This window comes from Macaca mulatta, chromosome 1 (assembly GCF_049350105.2).
Source record: "Macaca mulatta isolate MMU2019108-1 chromosome 1, T2T-MMU8v2.0, whole genome shotgun sequence".
Lineage (NCBI taxonomy): Eukaryota > Metazoa > Chordata > Mammalia > Primates > Cercopithecidae > Macaca > Macaca mulatta.
In genome coordinates, this window is record NC_133406.1 from 231,317,354 (window position 1) to 231,336,336 (window position 18,983).

Genomic DNA, 18,983 nt, shown 5'->3' on the forward strand with positions numbered 1-18,983 from the left:
ACATGGTGAAACCCCATCTCCACTAAAAATATTTTTTAAAATTAGCTGGGTGTGGTGGTGTGTGCTTGTAATCCCAGCTGCTTGGGAGTCTGAGGCATGATAATTGCTTGAACCCAGGAGGCAGAGGTTGTGGTGAGCCGAAATTGTGCCACTGCACTCCCGCCTGGGCGACAGAGCGAGACTGTCTTTAAAAAAAAAAAAAAAGAAAAAAAGAAAAGAAAAAAAAAGAAAACGAAAACGTGTCTCAAACCATTAGGACAGAAGTGGGGGTGGGGGCGGGTCTCTGTAACACTTCATCAAAAATTAGATGCTGCTTTAATGCTTTTTATGGAAATTTAGCTTCATTTGTATTTGGTTGTGTGTAGACCTTTTCTACAGAGAATGGTATGAACTCAACTACTGAATTGTATGAATTCAACTACTACGTTGAATTTCTGGTCTAAAATTAGTTTTTGAGTCAGATTTCTCTCAGAGCTCAAAGGATCCCCTGAAAGTAGATTAGGTACACTTTCTTTCTAGTTCAGTGCTTTTTTCTTTCCTTTATTTTTATATTTCTATTTATTTGTTTATCATTCATTTCTTTTTTGAGATGGAGTCTCACTCTGCCACCCAGGCTGGAGTGCAGTTATATGATCTTGGCTCTCTGCAACCACCACCTCCCAGGTTCAACAGATTCTCTTGCCTCAGCCTCCTAAGTAGCTGGGACTACAGGAGCGTGCCACCACGCCCAGCTAATTTTTGTATTTTTAGTAGAGATGGGGTTTCACCATGTTGACCAGGCTGGTCTCGAACTACTGACCTTAAGTGATCCGCCCGCCTCGACCTCCCACAGTGCTGGGATTACAGGCCTGAGCCACCACATCAGCCCCTTCTGTTTTTCCTGTGGCCCTTACATCACTGACCTATCTGCTGTGGGTAAATCAGGGTCGCTCTGTGCTTCAGTTTACTTAACGCAACCAGAAGGATAAAAATAGCCTCAGTATTCAGAGGGTTGACATATGGTTGTTTCATTTAAGCCATGCATTTCTTTTATTGTAAGTTTAATTATAATACTAGTTATTAACAAATTATGTCACCCCATGAAAGAGTCTGTCTTCTTAAAAATATATGAAAATGGCTACATCTAGACCATGGAATATTATTCAGTGGAAATGAGCTATCAAGCTGTTAAAAAACATGGAGGAAACGTAAATGCATATTATTAAGTGAAAGAAGCCACTCTGAAAAGGCTATGTTCCATACCATTCCAACTATGTGACACTCTGGAAAAAGCAAAGCCTTGGGGACCAGGGGTTGGGGGAGGGAGGGGTTAGCAGGCGGAGCACGGAGGATTATCAGGCACCGAAATTATTCTGTATGACACCGCAATGGCAGGTACACGTCACTGTACATTTGTCAAAACCCACAGAATGTACGACACCAAGAGTCTGTAATGTCGATGATGGACTTTGGGTGATAATGATGTGTGAATATCGTTTCATCGACTGAAGATGAATCGGCTGCAGGGTGTTGACAGAGCAGGAGGCCCTGGGTATGCTGGGTAAGGAAGTCTATGGCACCTCTGCATTTTCTGCTCAAATTTGCTGTGAACTAAAACTGCCTAAAACATAAAGTCTGTTTAAATAAATAAATATGTATGTATGTATGAAAGAATGAAAATTGGTGGAATAGAGAGGCCTGGGTATATCTTTTCTTAGAAGTCCAGCCCATTTGAGTCCAAAGATCTGCCAACAGATCCTTCCTCCATGTCTGAAAAGATGTTGCGTCAGGCAGAGGCGCACAGCCCCAACTGTCTCCAGTGCAGACATTTCTTCAGGCCACTTCACCTTCCTTTGCTTACAGCTCCCTCCAGGCAGCCGCGAGGCCTGCCTGTGCTCATCCTGCAGGCAGAGAACATTGCCAGGTCAGCAGTATACACCGTCCCCTTAGACACAAGGAGTATTATTTAGTCTAGAAACTCTCAAAGGAAATATCCGCTTGCACGTGAAAAATCTCTGGAATTTCTGTGTTCCTCTCTGTCCAACGTCCTTGTATCTGCAAAGCCTCCTTGAAAAGCTCCTGTGCACAACTGCTGCCTTGTTCGGGCCTGACTGCTTCAGACCTGACCCCAGGGCACTGCTGTCCCAGCCAGTGTCATTCAGAGCGGTTCCTGCTCCTCCAAGACGGGTTGTGCCCAGGGTGAAGGAAGGAGGAGGGGTAGTGGGAGAAGAAGGAGGTGGGGGATGAGGTGAAGAAGAGAGAGGGAGGAGGAGGGAGAGGAAGGGGAGGACCCTCTGAAGGTCAGAAGTGAGATGCTTTACAATTTTTTTTTTTTTTGAGACAGAGTCTCAATATGCCACCCAGGCTGGAGTGCAGTGGCGCAATCTCGGCTTACTGCAACCTCTGTCTCCTGGGTTCAAGTGATTCTCATACCTCAGCCTCCTGAGTAGCTGGGATTATAGGCACACGCCACCATGCCTGGCTAATTTTCGTATTTTGAGTAGAGAAGGGGTTTCACCATGTTGGCCAGGCTGGTCTCGAACTCCCGACCTCAGGTGATCCACCTGTCTCGGCCTCCCAAAGTGCTGGGATTACAGGCATGAGGCCCCACGCCCAGCCCATTTTACAACCTTAAATTCCCAGTCCTTGATTATTTTAGCCTTGTCATTTCTCAGTCTATAATTAAGGTGATGAAGATGTGTTTGGATGTAGAGGATTAAAAAGAAAAAAACTATGGGCTCGTTTCCTGACATCCCCGTCTTAGTCTTGGTCTCTTCCTTAAATTGTTTTTGCTGTGTGTCCCCTATTTCCCCGTTTCTAGCCTTTCTTTACCCCACTTCTAAATTCTCCTTCCTTTCTTGAGCCCCTCTCCCTAGAGACAACTGATGGTGACAGATCTGGAATTTGATGGGATCTTGCTATGTTGCCCAGCTGGCCTCAAACTCCTGGGCTCAAGTGGTCCTCCTACCTCAGCTTCCTGAGTAGCTGGGACTACAGGCACCACCATCACGCCTGGCTCAGATCTGGAGTTTTTGATTGGGCATGCCGGGATCCAGTGGAGTGTCCAAGGGCCTCACCCAAATTGTCTAGGAAGGTACATGGCCTTGAGCACTTGCCTTTGCCTTCTGTGTACCATGAAGACAGGGAAACCTGCTTTCCTCCTGTCGCCCTGGCCAGTCCATGCTCCTCACTCCCAGCATTGTTTCTCAGGCCATCTTGTATCTACCCAAGCCGTTTCAGCAGCAAAGACAAAAAGACCACTACCTCCCTACTCCTTTTATAAATGGCTTTTATAACTGTCCTTCTCTTCATGCCAGCAGGCTGAGATAAACCGGACTAAACCAGAAAAGGAGAAGGTGGAAAAAATCCGAGGGAAAGAGGGTGCCCTTTGGAAAACAAGCACTACTCAAGTGCCAGGTGTGAAGGTTTTAAATAGAAACCTGCTTACATTGCACTTAGAACAACAGCAGCTGGCACAGCGAGGTCCCAGTTCTTTTCAGAAGATGAACATTGAACTTCCAGATAATTCTGGGGCAGTCACATGAGTTCACCGTAGCAAATGCTATAGCTTGGTGACCCATTCTGCCTGTGCATCTCAAACTTCCACTTTAGGAGTTTATCTTCCACATTATAGGCTAACCCTCTCACCTTCCAAAACATACACGACGACTGTTTTTCAAAATGTGGTCATACGTGGGAATTTCATGACATCACACCCTTGAAAATGTGAAGCTTCGGTCTTAAAATACTCAATGGGGCAAATAATAAACCTCTTGATTGACAGTTACTTTGCTTAAGGGGTTGGTTTGTATGTTTGTTTGTTTTGAGACAGGGCCTCACTGTCACCCAGGCTGGAGTGCAGTGGATCACGGCTCACTGCAGCCTTGACCTCCCAGACTTAACCAATCCTCCCACCCCAAGTGATTTTCCCACCTCAGTGTCCCAAGTAGCTAGCACTACAGGTGTGCACCAGCATACTGGCTAATTAAAAAAAAAATTTTTTTTTTTTTTCAGAGACAGAGTCTCACCATGTTGCCCAGGCTGGTCTTGAACTCCTGAGCTAAGTGATCCTCCCGTCTTGACCTTCCAAAGTGCTAGGATTACAGGCGTGAGCCCCCACACCCAGCCAGGGATCATTTCTGAAACTGACTGGCACATGCTCAAGAGACTGCGTTCAGGAGGCATAATCAAGTATTCATATAGGCCAAGGCTTGGCGCTGCAGTCTCTCTGATCTGGAAATATTTTCCCTTCCAACAGGAATAGAGAGGTTACTTTGGGGTCACTTGCTAGCTCACAAAAGACTTTTTCAAATGAGACGAAAGAAAAGTTCCAATTTGTTGGGAGAACACTCGTGAGTGTTGGGATCACAAAGCCTGGTGAGCCTCCAGCCCTGCTGTATCTCTGGGCAGGGAGGGTAGTGAGCCCCCAGGGCGGGTGGGTGAGCACCACGGGTTCTAGTTGGTGGAGGAGGTGCTGGAGGCCCCTGCTTCCTCCAGGTGTCCCTTACACACACTTTCCAGTCAGACTCTTGGCTGAGGCGCCGGCCCTTTCCCGTGGCGTGGGCATCAGCTCTCCAGCCCTCTCTGCAAAGCCGGTGCGATGGCTGCCTGCCTGCCTGTGGTTGCCTCGCTGACAACTCCGCCAGTTCAACAGCTCTGTTAATGATCAGGGGAGGGTGACAGCATTTCAGATGCATTTCCTCCTAGGAGCTCAGAAAAAGTCAGGAGCAATTGGCCCCAGTGGAGCAAACACCTGGGTTCCTAAGTCCTGGAAGGCTCTGCCTTTCCTGGGAATGACCCCACTTTCCCACGTCTGTTGGGAAAGCTGATATATGAAGTCAGAGGGGCAGCCGGGTGGAGGGAGACAGCAAAGTGACATTGCGTCTGCCCAGCTCCTCAAACCTCTCGGAGGAATCAGAAGACACAACGGTTCCTTTGAGTTTAAAGAATTTTAGTTCTTCAATCACTGGAGAAACATTTGCAAAAGCATCCAAGACTAGGGCCTGGTGTGCAGTGGGCACGGCACTCAGTAAATGCTGCAGGGTGGACATGCCTGGCACTGTGCTGGCACCAGGCTGTGGCAGTAGGCGAGAGTCAAAAATCCCTGCCAGGCAGAGTTGGCACTCTAGAGGGGGAGGCAGATAAGGAACAAGTAACATGTGCTATTTCAGATGGGGCTAGAAGCCGGGGGAATCACGTGTGGAAGAACATGCATGCAAGATCCAGGGGAGGGGGCATGTGAGTCAAGATGGAAAAGAAGGGAGGGAGCTGTGGGGATGGCCTGGCAAGTGTTTCAGCTGGAGGGAAGGGCATGTGCCAAGATCCTGAGGTGGGTGTGTGTCTGGTGTCGATGGGCATCAGCAGGGCGGCCAGTGCAGCTGTGCCCAGTGGGTAGAGACGCCAGAGAGGGGGAAGGAAAGACCTTGGTTTAGTGCCTGCTATGGTTTGAATGTGTCCCTCAACATCCATATGCTGGAAACTTGATCCCCAATACAGAGATGTTGGGAGGCAGGACCTTTCAGAGGTGTTTAATGGACGATGGATTAATGCCATTATTTCAGGAGTGGGTTCCTTATAAAGGAATGAGTTCAGCCCCCTTTGGTCTGTCTTTCTGTCCCACCCACTCCTGCCCATCCGCCTTCTGCCATGGGATGATGCAGTAAATAGGCCCTTGCCAGATGCTGGCGCCTTGATCTTGGATTTCTCAGCCTTCAGAACTGTGAGAAATAAATTTTTGTTCATTATGAATTACCCAGTCCCAGGCATTCTGTTAGAGCAGCACAAAACACGCTAAGTCAGAGCCATATCTTCAAAAACTTTCCAAAGAATATTCAAGGGAAAAAATAATTTTAAAAGATTATAAAATGAGGTTGGGTGTGGTGTCTTATGCCTGTGAGCCCAGCACTTTGGGAGACCAGGAAGGTCAGACTGCTTGAGCTCAGGAGTTCGAGACCAGCCTGGGCAACATGGCAAAACTCCATCTCTACAAAAAATACAAAAAAAAATCAGCTGAGGGTGGTGGTGCGCACCTGTAGTTACAGCTAACTTGGGAGGCTGAGGTGTGAGGATCACCTGAGCCTGGGAGCTGGAGGCTGCAGTGAGCTGTGATCCCACCACTGCACTCCAGCCTGGATGACAGACTCTGTCTCAAAAACAAACAAACAAACAAACAAACATTATAAGATATGACAATAACAATGTTGATAAAACAGGGTACAGAACTGATGGCAAACAACCCGTGTTTGAGTCAGGAACAGGAGCAGACACAAGGAACATCTTGGGGCTGAGACGGGTAGTGTGAGCTCCTGAGGAAAGCCAGTAGGAGAAGTGATCTGGGACTGCGACTGTCCAGCGGGCCCCATGGACTGTACAGCATGTCGACCCTCAAGTGAGGACAGTTGTTCCGAAATCTCCTATGGCAGTTGGACCGACCCTTAGGATGAGACAGTGAGTCTGCATCCTAGGCTGACAACCCTCTCCTTCTGTTGAGGCCACAGGGAGAGACAGCTCCCCTCTTTACACCTGGGACTGTGTCTCCTCTATGTTGTTGATTCTTGTGTTCACATCAATTGCCTTCGGTCACATTGTTCTCCTGTTGGGAAAGCATGGGGTGTGGCCGTCAGTCTGGTTGTCAACATTGGGGCAGAGGAAGTTTCTTCTTGAATCTGCCTTTGCCTCCAATGCCTAAACCATCTCCCACTCTAGATTCTTTTTCTCCATGGCACTTTTCAGATTTTCTTAGGCAAAAATAATCACATCTTACGATGGGCACGATTATTTTGAGATCCAAACCAAATCACTATTGCTTGGCCTCCTCCTAGCTTACCTCGCTCAGGGAGGGAGCCTCCTCCTAGCTTACCTCGCTCAGGGAGGGAGCCTCCTCCTAGCTTACCTCGCTCAGGTAGGGAGCCTCCTCCTAGCTTACCTCGCTCAGGGAGGGAGCCTCCTCCTAGCTTACCTCGCTCAGGGAGGGAGCCTCCTCCTAGCTTACCTCGCTCAGGGAGGGAGCCTCCTCCTAGCTTACCTCGCTCAGGGAGGGAGCCTCCTCCTAGCTTACCTCGCTCAGGGAGAGAAACTGCTGCCAGGGCAGAGACAGCTGCTTCAGACTTGGACCATGGACTTTTGTGCTGCCGCTATCCTATGGCAATAGCTCAGGACTTGGACAAACAGGTCAGTGACACTCCAGCCCTTTGCCACTTCGAGCCAGCGGGAGCTAGACCCCTGGCATTGTTGTGCGGTGCCGCCCTTCCCTTCTGCCCCGAGTCTCCCCAGGAACTCTGTGAACTCACAGATGGCCACTCCATGAATGTGTGTTCTTCCAGAGTGTTCTGAGCACTTGTGACTTGTTTTTGTTTTCATCAGTGTGGGGAGCTGGCTGAAAGGACACTCTGACCTGTGGGACATCATTACCTTTGGAGGTGGCTTCCATGGCACTCTGAGTCACTCTCACACCACACACGTGGAACCATCCTGGGATAAATATTTCTTAAAACCCTACCGTTTCCTGGCAGCATGAAGCTCATGGTGTGCGGGGGTTGTCCAGGAGCGAGGTGTTGCAATACCAAGGGGGCAGGTTGCAGAATGAACCGCTGTGCCAGGGGAAGCTTGGATGTGACCTCATCATGTCAAGGCTGGGTCTGCTTCTACAGGGAGAGGAGCTGGGCCCCAGACAATGCTAGGGAGAGCAGCTGACCTGGGGGAGCTGGGGGAAGGTTGCCCTGGAAGTTGTGACAAACGCCGGTCAGATTCTAGTGGGAATGCTGTCTGCTGACTCCTTTGCTGAAACCCCAGCTGTGCTGGGAACTGACCTCATTCATGAAGTAAACATTGAATCAGATACCAGCAGCCCTAACCCTGGTTGAGTGGAAATAACATGGACGTTTCCATAATTATGAAGCTGCCAATTGGATTTGGCAAGAGAATCTCCAAATATGTCAATCGGAATGAGAGCATTACCTCTTCTTGCCAACTTAATCAGAAGCCAATTGCCTTGTTGCGGTTGAAATTATTTGTATGAAAATGCTTTACTTACATTTTAGTTTTTATATTCCAAATAATGTACTGGAAAGCAGCGTAGTCTAGCAACTGGAAGACAATATTGGGAATCCGTCGATTGGCACCCAGTCCTGGCTACATCTGTGGCTCGCTGTGCCAGCAGTAACCGCACTGAGCCTCGTAATCCTGTTATTGGGAGGCGGGGGCTGGGCGGCGAGGTCCTGTCTCATGACACGATCTTGGTGAGAATCTTGAGGCCTGGTGTTTGTGTGTTCTGCCTCGTGGCCATAGACACTGACTGCAGGTTCACACGGTTCACTTGGGATTACTTAGAGGCTGTGCATCCAAGTCACAGGTTCTTCAGGTTCCGGGTGTCCCTTCTCTCCTCACTCCTTCCTTTGCACACAGTTCTTCCAGATGAAAGAGCTGTTTGTTACTCCTTAGTAGCTGAGACCACTGTTTGCAATGCAGTTTCACAGTCTGGGGGAGAAATCATTTCCAATTACTCCTTTCTTATCCTCATTTATTTATAGAAGCAGCAGAACATTACCATTCGGAGCCTGAACCACGGAGTCAGACAGCCTGAGTTCAAACCCCAGCTCTACCCTTTAGAAGAGGGGTGGCCTGTCTGCAGCCATTGAACCCTGAATGGGCCAGATCTTGCCTCATCTTGGAAGCTAAGCAGGGTCGGGCCTTGGATGGGAGGAGGGTGAACTGAGGCAGGTTACTTAGCCTCTCTCCTGTGCCTCCATTTCCTCATCTATAAAAAAAGGAGTGAAGCCAGTACCTACCTCAAGGGCGTGTGAGAGGAAACAGTTCATTTCTGCAAAGCACTGAGAACGTGGTAAGGGCTCGATAAGGATCACCAGCCTTTGTATTAGCCCATCTGTGCTGCTCTAACAAAATACCACAGACTGGGTTATTTATCGACAATAGAAGTTCATTTCTCAGAGCTCTGGGAGAGGCCAAGATGAAGGTGCCAGCATTTGGTGTCTGGCGAGGGCCTTCTTGCTGCATCCTCAGGTGGCAGAAAGTGGGAGGGCGAGAGGTCTGAACTCACTCCCTCAGGCTCTTTTATAAAGGCCCCACCTCTCAGTACCACTGCTATGGGGATCGGCTTCAGCATGAGTTGTGGAGTGGATACCAACATTCAAACCATAGCAACCTTGGCCGGGTGCAGTGGCTTACGCCTATAATCCCAGCACTTTGAGAGGTTGAGGCAGGCAGATCACTTGAGATCAGGAGTTTGAGACCAGCCTGGTCAACATGGCAAAATGCCATCTCTGCTAAAAATACAAAAATTAGCCAGGCATGGTGGCACCCAGCTACTCGGGAGGCTGAGGCAGAAGAATTGCTTGAACCTGAGAGGCGAGGTTGCAGTGAGCCAAATCGCACCACTGCACTCCAGACTGGGTGACAGAGCTAGACTCTGTCTCAAAAAAACAAACAAGCAAAAATAAACAAACAAACCACAGCAGCCTTTATCATTATTACTATTTTATATATATATTATATAATATATATTATCTATCTATCTATCTATCTATTTTTTTTTTTTTTTGGGACGGAGTCTCGCTGTGTCGCCCAGGCTGGAGTGCAGTGGCGTGATCTCGGCTCACTGCAAGCTCTGCCTCCCAGGTTTACACCATTCTCCTGCCTCAGCCTCCTGAGTAGCTGGGACTACAGGCGCCCGCCACCGTGCCCGGCTAGTTTTTTGTATTTTTTAGTAGAGACGGGGTTTCACCATGTTAGCCAGGATGGTCTCGATCTCCTGACCTCGTGATCCGCCCGTCTCGGCCTCCCAAAGTGCAGGGATTACAGGCTTGAGCCACTGCGCCTGGCCCTATCTATCTTTTTTGAGCCAGGATCTCGCTCTGTCGCCCAGGCTAGAGTGCAGTGGTGTGAACCTAGCTCACTGCAGCCTTGACCTCCCAGGCTCAAGCGATCCTGCTGCCTCAGCCTCCCATGTAGTTGGGACCACAGGAGTGCGCCACCATGCTCAGCTAATTTTTAAATTTTATATAGAGACAGGATCGTGCCATGTTGCCCAGGTTGGTCTCAAACTCCTAGACTCAAGCAATCCTCCTGCCTCCGCCTCCCAAAGTGCTGGGATTATAGGTGTGAGCCACTGTGCCTGGCATATTATCGTGATTACTATTAGTCTGAATAAACAGACAGTACGGAGTGGCCACTTGTACATCGTGTACTGAGAAATTTACAAGGTGTAAATCAGTAACTACATTCCAGGCATGATAAGAAGCCATGTCACCAGAGTTATGACGGATTCCCTGTGTCACTTAAACCAGTTATCTAATTTCTCTTTTAGTCTTTTATCTGTTACATGGGGTTAATGTTTACTGCTCCCTCCTTAGAATAGTCTTGTTTGATTTTGATGTTGAAGGAAAGAAAGGTGACATAATGTGCCATCATTTCACTTGGAGATGATACTGCTGATGCTTATTTTCTTGATGAAGCTCAGGGCTGGAGAGAATGATGCATAACCAGAGGTCCCTCTGGCAGGGCCATGGAAGCTGTTTCTTCAGCTCATGACTTGGGCAGATGCCATGTGTCAGTCTCACAAAGCCCCTTTTCCGCCAAACTAAGCATTTTCCTCATTTCCTTTCAATGCTGCCACAGCTGTGAATGAACTCTGGCCCTCTGTCCATGCCTGGAGGAGAGGTGGCCCTCCCACCTTGCTCCTTCCTGATATGAAAGAAAACTGAACCAGGGCGACAGAACCAACAAGCCCTGGTAGGGAGTGCTGAGCACTTCTGACGTCTTAGGGTGCTGTGAGGAATCATGGAGAATTGAGGAGGCCAAAACCCTGTATTAAAAAAAAAAAAGTGTGAATTGGATAAACTGAAGGCCTGTTGAGCCTCATGTTGATCATGGGCAAAATTCTGGGGCAGAAAATCAAACAAATGGTTGACCAGCACATAGGAAGGGTGATCCCAGAGGTCAATATCCATGACAAAGGGTTGTCATTATGTTGCTTCCACTAAATTAGAAAATGGGGTGAATACTTTGTGACAGTGCCATGACTTCTGACAACAATTTGACCGTTTCTCATGAAATTCTTATGGACAGAATACTGAGAAAAAGGCTGCTAGAGCTCAAAAGTACATCTCAGTAAGAGACGACAGCACTTTCTCAAGGCCACGCAACTAATCAGGGCCAGGGCTGGAATCTGTGCGCAGGCCCTGTGTCCCAGGTGAAGGCTCCTAACACAGCCATGACTCCCAGGCATGGTGAGGTTGAACTGTCACAGCAGATGGGACGGTATCATCCCAAGGCTTTCTCTAGTGGAATGCCAAGCAGTTCTGTCCTTGGCCCTACACTCATTAACATTCTGTCAACAGCTTGGATAAGTCCAAAGATAACTGCTTATCAACTGTGCAAATAACACCAGACTGGGAAGGAAGGCCAACACGCTGGGACTGCAGAGTCAGGTCCAAAATTATCTCAACAGGAAGGAATGATTGGTTGAATCCAACAAGATAAAATTTAACTGGAATACATGTAAGGTCCTGCACTGAGCTACAAAACTCGACTGCAAAAGTATAGGATGTGGTTGGAAAACATGTCCAATCTCATAATCAAAGAAACGAAAATTAAGGCAACCATGAAATAATCATTTCCCCTTATCAGATTGGTAATGATTAAAAGAATGAAAACTCCCCATGTTGGCGGGTAAGGTGTGGGGAAACAGGTTCTCTTGTAAATTGCTGGTGGGCGTACAAGCAAAAATCATCCATTCTGGAGGCTAATCTGGAAATAGAGAGCACAAACTATAAAATGCGCCATTTGTCTCAGAAGTTTCATTTATAGAAATATATCCAAAGGCAAGTATGAAGAGATTTATGTAGAAGAATTTTCATAAAAGCATCGTTAAGAAAACAAAAAAACCACCTTTTTTGTTGGGGTAAGGTGTTCAGTTTGTGAACAGAAGACTTGGAGGCCTTATAAGGGTGGCCTAGAGCCCAGGGCTATCGCCAAATATTTAATGCCGTAAAGAGGAGCTGAGTCTGTGCAGCTCCTGAAGGCCAGACCGGGACTTACAAGAGATATATTTGGCCTAGGGTTACAAAGCAGATTCTAACAATTAATTCTGTCCAAAATGAGGATGGACTGTCTAGTGCATTCCCAATCACTGGCAGATGGCCCTCTGTCAAGGGTGTGGAGGAGGACAGTCAGAGTTTTTTAGCCATTGGGATAAAATGCTTGTCTTGGTTCCTTCCAAGACAAAGAGCAGTCTTTGTTGCATTAAATCATCAAAACGTACAGTCACATAAGCTGTGTGTGGTGATGCATGCCTGTAGTCCCAGCTACAGGCTAAGGTGGGGGCATTACTTGAGACCAGGAGTTCCAGGCTGCAGTGAACTATGACTGCTCCTGTGAATAGCCACTGCACCCAGCCTGAGCGACAGACCCTAGCTCTTAAAAAACAAAAGAAAGCCAGGCACAGTGGCTCATGCCTGTAATCCCAGCACTTTGGGGGGCCAAGGTGGAAGGATTGCTTGAGCCCAGGAGGCCGAGACCAGCCAGGGCAACATAGTGAGACCACATCTCTACAAGGAATAAAAAAATTAGCTGGGGGTGGTGTGGCATGTCAGTAGTCCCAATACTAGGGAGTCTGAGGCGGGAGGATCACTTGAGCCCAGGAGGTGGAGGCTGCAGTGAGCTGCAATTGCACCACTGCACTCCAGCCTGGGTGACCGAGCAAGACTCTGTCTCAAAAGAAAAGAAGAAAAGGTAGAATCACCACTCAAGTTGAAAGGAGATAGAAGCTCACATCAGGTTCCACTTCTGGACCCTGAATTCCAGGAATGAAATGAGAAACCTTCCCGCTGCCCAACAGTACTCTTACTGAGCGCCTGCAGGAGAACTCCCATCCCTTACCTGTACCCTCAATCTTCTAGGAGTAGCTCTGTGTATCAGCACCCTGACAGTAAACTTAAGGGGAGCTTTCAGTTGAATCTGAAGAAAAGAAATAAAAGATGAGTGCTCCTTCTCTCAGACCGTTTCCACTGTACTTGGGCTTCTGGAGGACGACACATGGTCAGTGACTCCCTGCTCCAGTCGCTTCTTTCCTCTTTTGCATGAGTTGCATCTAAAACCTTCCAGGACAAGTAGCGATCACATCTGATTAAACTACACCATATCCAGCGCCACCAAATACAGACTCTTTGGTACTTTTGGATGCTTATGCTGGTTTCTCCTTATCACTTATTAAGCCCTTTTTGGCCTCTTTTTCATTCAGTCCTCCCATCAACCGTGTCAGGTGGCCATTATGAAAAATATTAACCAGTAACCCTCTACGGAGCCCTTACTATGAGATGCCATGCAGTGTGTCACCATCACAGTAGCTCTGGAGCTAAGGGGAGCCTCCCTCCAACCCATCTGTGGCCAGAGTAACCTTCCCATTAGAGCAGCAGTCCCAAACCCCCGGCACACAGACCAGAAGCAGTCCATAGCCTGTTAGGAACTGGGCCTCACAGCAGGAGGCGAGCGTGATCACCTGAGCTCCACCTCCTGTCAGATCAGCAACAGCCTCAGATTCTCATAGGGGCATGAACCCTATTGTGAACTGTGCATACCAGGATCTAAGCTGCACACTCCTTATGAGAATCTAATGCCTGATGATCTGAGGTGGACCAGCTTCATTCCAAAACCAACCTCCCCGGTCCCGGTCCGTGGAAGAATTGTTTTCTATGAAACCAGTCCCCGGTGCCAAAAAGATTGGGGAACGCTGCATTACAGAATTCTTACCACATCACTACCAATCACTCCCAACAACGGTTCTAGGTGGCTCCTCACCCTCAACTCCCAGTGTAACTCCCACCAAGACCCCTCACTCTGAGCTCAAGCCACATGGGCCTTCCACAGCCACAGGGTTTCTGCACGTTCGTTTCTTTCCCTGAAAGTTTCCTCTTGCTCCACGGCTCCTTTCTATGCATCCTTTGCATTTTAAATAATGTCATGGGCTGAACTGAGTGCCCCACCACTCATACGTTGAAGCCTAACCCCCAGGACTTCAGAAAGTGACTGTATTTGGCCTTTAACAAAATAATTATGTTCAAATGAGGCCACTGGAGTGGGCCCTAATCCAGTCTGACTGATGTCCTTACAAGTGCTTAGGACACTGGGCTGGACACGGTGCTCACACCTGTAATCCCAGCACTTTGGGAGGCTGAGGTGGGTGGATCACCTGAGGTCAGGAGTTCAAGACCAGCCTGACCAACATGGTGAAACCCCATCTCTACTAAAAATGCAAAAATGAGTCGGGTGTGGTGGCATGCACCTGTAATCCCAGCTACTTGGGAGGGAGGCAGGAGAATCACTTGAACCTGGGAGATGGAGGTTGCAGTGAGCCAAGATCCCACCACTGCACTCCAGCCTAGGCAACAGAGTGAGACTCCGTCTCAAAAAAAAAAAAAAAAAAAAAAAAAAAAAAAAAAATGGCCAGGTGCGGTGGCTCACGCCTGTAATCCCAGCACTTTGGGAGGCCAAGGTAGGGGGATCATGGGGTAAGGAATTTGAGACCAGCCTGATCAACATGGTGAAACCCCATCTCTACTAAGAATACAAAAATTAGCCAGGCATAGTGGCATGCCTGTAGTCCCAGCTACTCGGGAGGCTGAGGCAGAAGAATTGCTTGAACCTGGGAGGCGGAGCGTGCAGTTAGCTGAGATCACGCCACTGTACTCCAGCCTGGGCAACAGAGTGAGACTCTGTCTCCAAAAAAAAAAAAAAAAGAAAGAAAGAAATTAGGACACTGGAGACCCCAGCATCAGGAGTGTGCAGGCACACATAGAGAAGATCATGTATGTGAGGACACAGAGAGAAGGTGGCCATCTGCAAGTCAAGAAGAGAGGCTTCAGGAAAAACCAAACCTGCTGACACCTTCAGCTTGGATTTCTGCCCTCCAGAACCATGAGCAGACAAATGTCTGCTGTTTAAATGCCCCCATCTGTGGCATTTTGTTCTGGCAGCCTAAGTGGACTTGGACAGTGAAGTTGCCCTCTAAGGGAAGTTCTTTCCCAGCCTGCCTCTTCAGCACCAACTGCTTTTCCTTCATCACACTTACCACAATTCATGAAGAATGTCTTATTTGGGTGAGTGCATGGCTATTGTCTGTAGCCCCTTCCTCAGCATACAGACTCCAGGGGAGCGAGGGGACATTCAGGTTCTCCATTGCGTCTCCAGGAGCTGGTCACCTAGGGGTGTTCAGTATTGTCAAATGAAAGCCTTAGGTATTATTTTGTCCACAATAGAAATGAGGAAACTGAGGCTCAGGAAGGTTAAATAAATTTCTTAAAGACCATAAGGTATGGCCAGGTGCAGTGGCTCACATCTGCAATCCCAGCACTTTTTTTTTTTTTTTTTTTGAGATGGAGTCTCGCTCTGTTGCCCAGGCTGCAGTGCAGTGGTGTGATCTCAGCTCACTGCCACCTCTGCCTCCCAGGTTCAAGCGATTCTCCTGCCTCAGCCTCCTGAGTAGCTGGGACTATAGGCACCCACCACCATGCTCGGCTAATTTTAGTATTTTTAGTAGAGATGGGGTTTCACCACATTGGCCAGGGTGGTCTCAAACTCCTGACCTCAGGTGATCCACTTGCCTCAGTTTCCCAAAGAATCCCAGCACTCTGAGAGACCAAAGTGGGTGAACCACCTGAGGTCAGGAGTTCAAACCAGCCTGGTTAACATAGCAAAACCCCGTTTCTATTAAAAATACAAAAATTAGCCAGGTGTGGGGGCGGGCGCCTATAGTCCCAGGCTACTCTTGGGAGGCTGAGGCAGGAGAATCACTTGAACCTGGGAGGCAGAGGTTGCAGTGAGCTGAGATGGGGCCACTGCACTGTAGCCTGGGCCACAGAGCGAGACTCTATCTCAAACAAACAAACAAACAAAAAAACCCACAAAGCAGCTAAGTGGTAAAGGGAGCCTGGAACGCAAGCCTCTAAAGCTCCAGCTCCTAACCATGCCTTAACCCTTGGATTCTGCAATGCACCCATTCTCCCCACGGACCTGTACTGAGCATCTGTCATGTGCCACACACTCTGTCTCAGAATTGGGGATGGAGCAATGATGAAACAAATTCCTGTCTTCATGCGGAGAGGGACATCAAATAAGATAAAGAACTAAATTAAATGGTTTATTAGAAGGTTTATTAAATTAAATGCAATGGAGCAAAAGGGAAGAGAATGGGAATGCGGGCTTGGGGGAGTCTAATTTGCAATGTAAAACCAGGAGGTTGGTGAAAGCCTTTCTCATTGAGGAACATTTGAGCCAAGTCTTGGAGGAGGTAAGGGAGAGCGCCCTGGGGATAAGTGAGGACGAGTTCCCGGCAGAGGTAAAGGCAAGTTCAGGATCCCAGAGGCAGAAGCAAGCCTGGCAAAATGGCCAATGTGGCTAGTATTAAGTGAGCAAGGGAGACAAGAAAAGAAAGGTCTAGAATAGAGGCCTGGTCGTGTGGAACATTTCTAGCCATGGTAAAGCTTTGGCTTTTACTCTGGTAGTTTTTGCACAGAGGAGCCACATGATACGACTTTTAACAGAATAACTGAGGTTGTTATGTAAATATAGACTGACGGGGTAGGGATAGAAGAGGGACCAGTTAGGCAATTACAATAATCCAGGTGAGAGATGGGGGCTTGGTCTAAGATGGTGTCAGTGGAGACCGGATTCTGGGGAAAGAAGAAAAGCCAATAGGATCTGCTGACAGATTTGACACAGGATGAAGAACTCAAAGTTTACAGCCCGAGAAGCCAGAAGGATTTTTCTAGGCTGGAGCTATACGGATGGGAGTCATCAGCACATAGTCTTTAAAGCCATGAAACCCGATGAAATCATCAAGGGATTAAGTGAAAAGAGAGAGAAGTCCAAGGAGCCAGTGCTGGGGGCACTGCTACATTTAGAGGTCAGGAAAAAGAGGAGAGGCTAGTAAAAGAAACAGAGAAGGTGGGGCTGGGATGGAGGAAAAAAACAAGTGTGTGCACTGCCAAAAGCCAAGGGAAGAAAGTTTTGCGGAGGAGAGGGTGATAAACTGTATCAAAAATTGCTGATAGAGCAGGTAAGAGGAGGACTGGGGAGAGACCGAGTTTGCCTGGAGGGAGTTCAACAAAGTGGGAGGAGAGAGCTGGACAAAGAATATACACTCTTCCAAGGAGTTACGATATTCAGAAAGCGAGGGGATGGGATGGGAGCTGGAGCCACGACAGGGTTCTCAGGAACGGGGAAATCACATGTTTATATGCTGATGGGAAAGATCCCTTCGAGAAGAAATTAAGGCTCAAAAAGGTCAGGTTATCCCGGCGCTAGTCTGGTCCAAACTCTTCTTCCCACCCCTAAGCTACTGAAGTGATACATTTAAGTCTTCCCAGCCCTCCGGCCTTATATGAAATCCCATTAGGGCAGTTTGCATTTTTACTTTAACGGAGCCATGTGATATTTAGTACCTTCGGTCAAGACGCCCCTCAAATCAGTTTTCGGGCTCTGAGTCCCAGCACGGCCTACCGCGCGCTTTCGAAACGCCACCCTTGTCAGCTGACCAGTTCTCCTCCAATCCCGCCTCGGGGGCGGGACTCGGCGCATGGTCTCTACAGCAACGCCTTAGCCAGACGGTGCTCAGGGTTTCGGGACCGCGCGTGGCGCTCTCAGATGACGTACACAGCCGCGGCGCTTGCGTGACGTAAGCCCTGCTCAGGAAGAAGACTCCGCAGGTCCGCAGGTATGAAAAGGAGCACGACCTCGCACACTGCGCATGCGCCACCTCGGGTGGCCTCAAGGTTGCTGTCGGGAGTTGGGTTTGAGGTCGGCACCGTCTGGCTGCTGTCTCTTTAACCTGAACCGGAGAAATCCTCCGCGATGCTGCAGTTTCCGGCTGGCTTTCTCGGAGCCACCTTGCGGGCAGATATCTGAGAATCACAGTTCATTCTCTTCATCTTGCCCATCTCTTATCTCTGCTGGCGAGTTCTTCGTGGCATCCCAGTCTGAAAGTGTTAGTCCAACTCCCAATTTGCTGTTGCCCGCAAGCTTCCTCTAGCAGGCTATCTCCCTTCGAAACAGATGCTTTCAAATCTTGTGTCCTGGAAAGATCATTAACCGTGCTCTTTAGCCCTGGTGTTTGTAAGGGTAACCAGGCTACGACTGAGGACCTGAGAATTTCGGCTTTGAATCAAGTACTTGAACTTTTACCCGTGACTTTTGTTGACTGCTTGTGACTCTTTCTGTCTTCTTTCACATTTTTAGCCAGGATCCAAACAGCTAGCCTTGCTAAGTAAATGACCTCCAGAAAAACGAAGTATCGGCCGGGCGTGGTGGCTCACACCTGTTACCCAGCACTTTGGGAGGCCGAGTTGGGCGGATCACTTGAGGCCAGCCTGGCCAACATGATGAAACCCCGTCTCTACTAAAAATACAAAAATTAGCCGGGCATGGTGGTGCGCGCCTGTAATCCCAGCTGCTGCGGAGGCTGAGGCAGGAGAATCGCTTGAACCCTAGAGGTGGAGGTTGCAGTGAGCCGAATTTTCACCACTAGACTCCTACCTGATTGACAGTGAGACTCCGGCTCAAAAGAAACAAAAACAAACAAACAACAAGCAAAAATAAAGTATCGCTGTTCTAAAACTTGGAATTCCTTTACGTATTCATTTGCTGACATTGATTAAGCACCCTTTTTTTTTTTTTTTTTTTCATGAGATGGAGTCTTGCTCTGTCACCCAGGCTGGAGTGCAATGGCGCCATCTCGGCTCACTGCAACCTCTGCCTCCCGGGTTCAAGCAATTCTCCTGCCTCAGCCTCCCAATTAGCTGGGACTACAAGCACCTATTCTTTCCTGGATACCGTGCTGAGCCTGGGGGCTACAGTGAGGATGACATCTGTCTCTGACATCATGGCACATTTAGGTGATTAATTCAAGAAACATTGAAGTCCCAACTGTTTGCTAGGTACAGTTTAGTTTATAAATGCTCATTGACAGAATGAAGTGTGAACTAAGATCTAGCATG

At 48.4% G+C, this 18,983-nt stretch overlaps 3 long non-coding RNA genes across 5 annotated transcripts; 2 read left to right on the top strand and 1 right to left on the bottom strand.

The window, feature by feature from the left end:
- Positions 1–3,390: 3,390 nt before the first annotated feature.
- On the bottom strand, positions 3,391–18,125 carry LOC107000153 (uncharacterized). 3 transcript variants are annotated; one of them, XR_013408460.1, is made up of 6 exons: positions 17,433–18,125; positions 15,062–15,191; positions 12,874–12,951; positions 8,012–8,454; positions 6,009–6,571; positions 3,391–3,935 (listed from the first exon to the last, which is right to left on the bottom strand). It is a non-coding gene; the product is annotated as an uncharacterized LOC107000153 (long non-coding RNA). The 3 variants fall into 3 exon arrangements; XR_001447141.3 differs by lacking the exon at positions 3,391–3,935 and having other exon boundaries at positions 4,914–6,571; XR_013408461.1 differs by lacking the exons at positions 3,391–3,935; positions 8,012–8,454 and adding an exon at positions 9,891–10,798 and having other exon boundaries at positions 4,914–6,095.
- On the top strand, positions 8,484–9,990 carry LOC144336577 (uncharacterized). Its single transcript, XR_013408469.1, has 3 exons — positions 8,484–8,748; positions 9,112–9,316; positions 9,685–9,990. It is a non-coding gene; the product is annotated as an uncharacterized LOC144336577 (long non-coding RNA).
- On the top strand, positions 17,655–18,603 carry LOC144336571 (uncharacterized). The gene is made up of 2 exons (XR_013408462.1): positions 17,655–17,704; positions 18,226–18,603. It is a non-coding gene; the product is annotated as an uncharacterized LOC144336571 (long non-coding RNA).
- Positions 18,604–18,983: the final 380 nt, after the last annotated feature.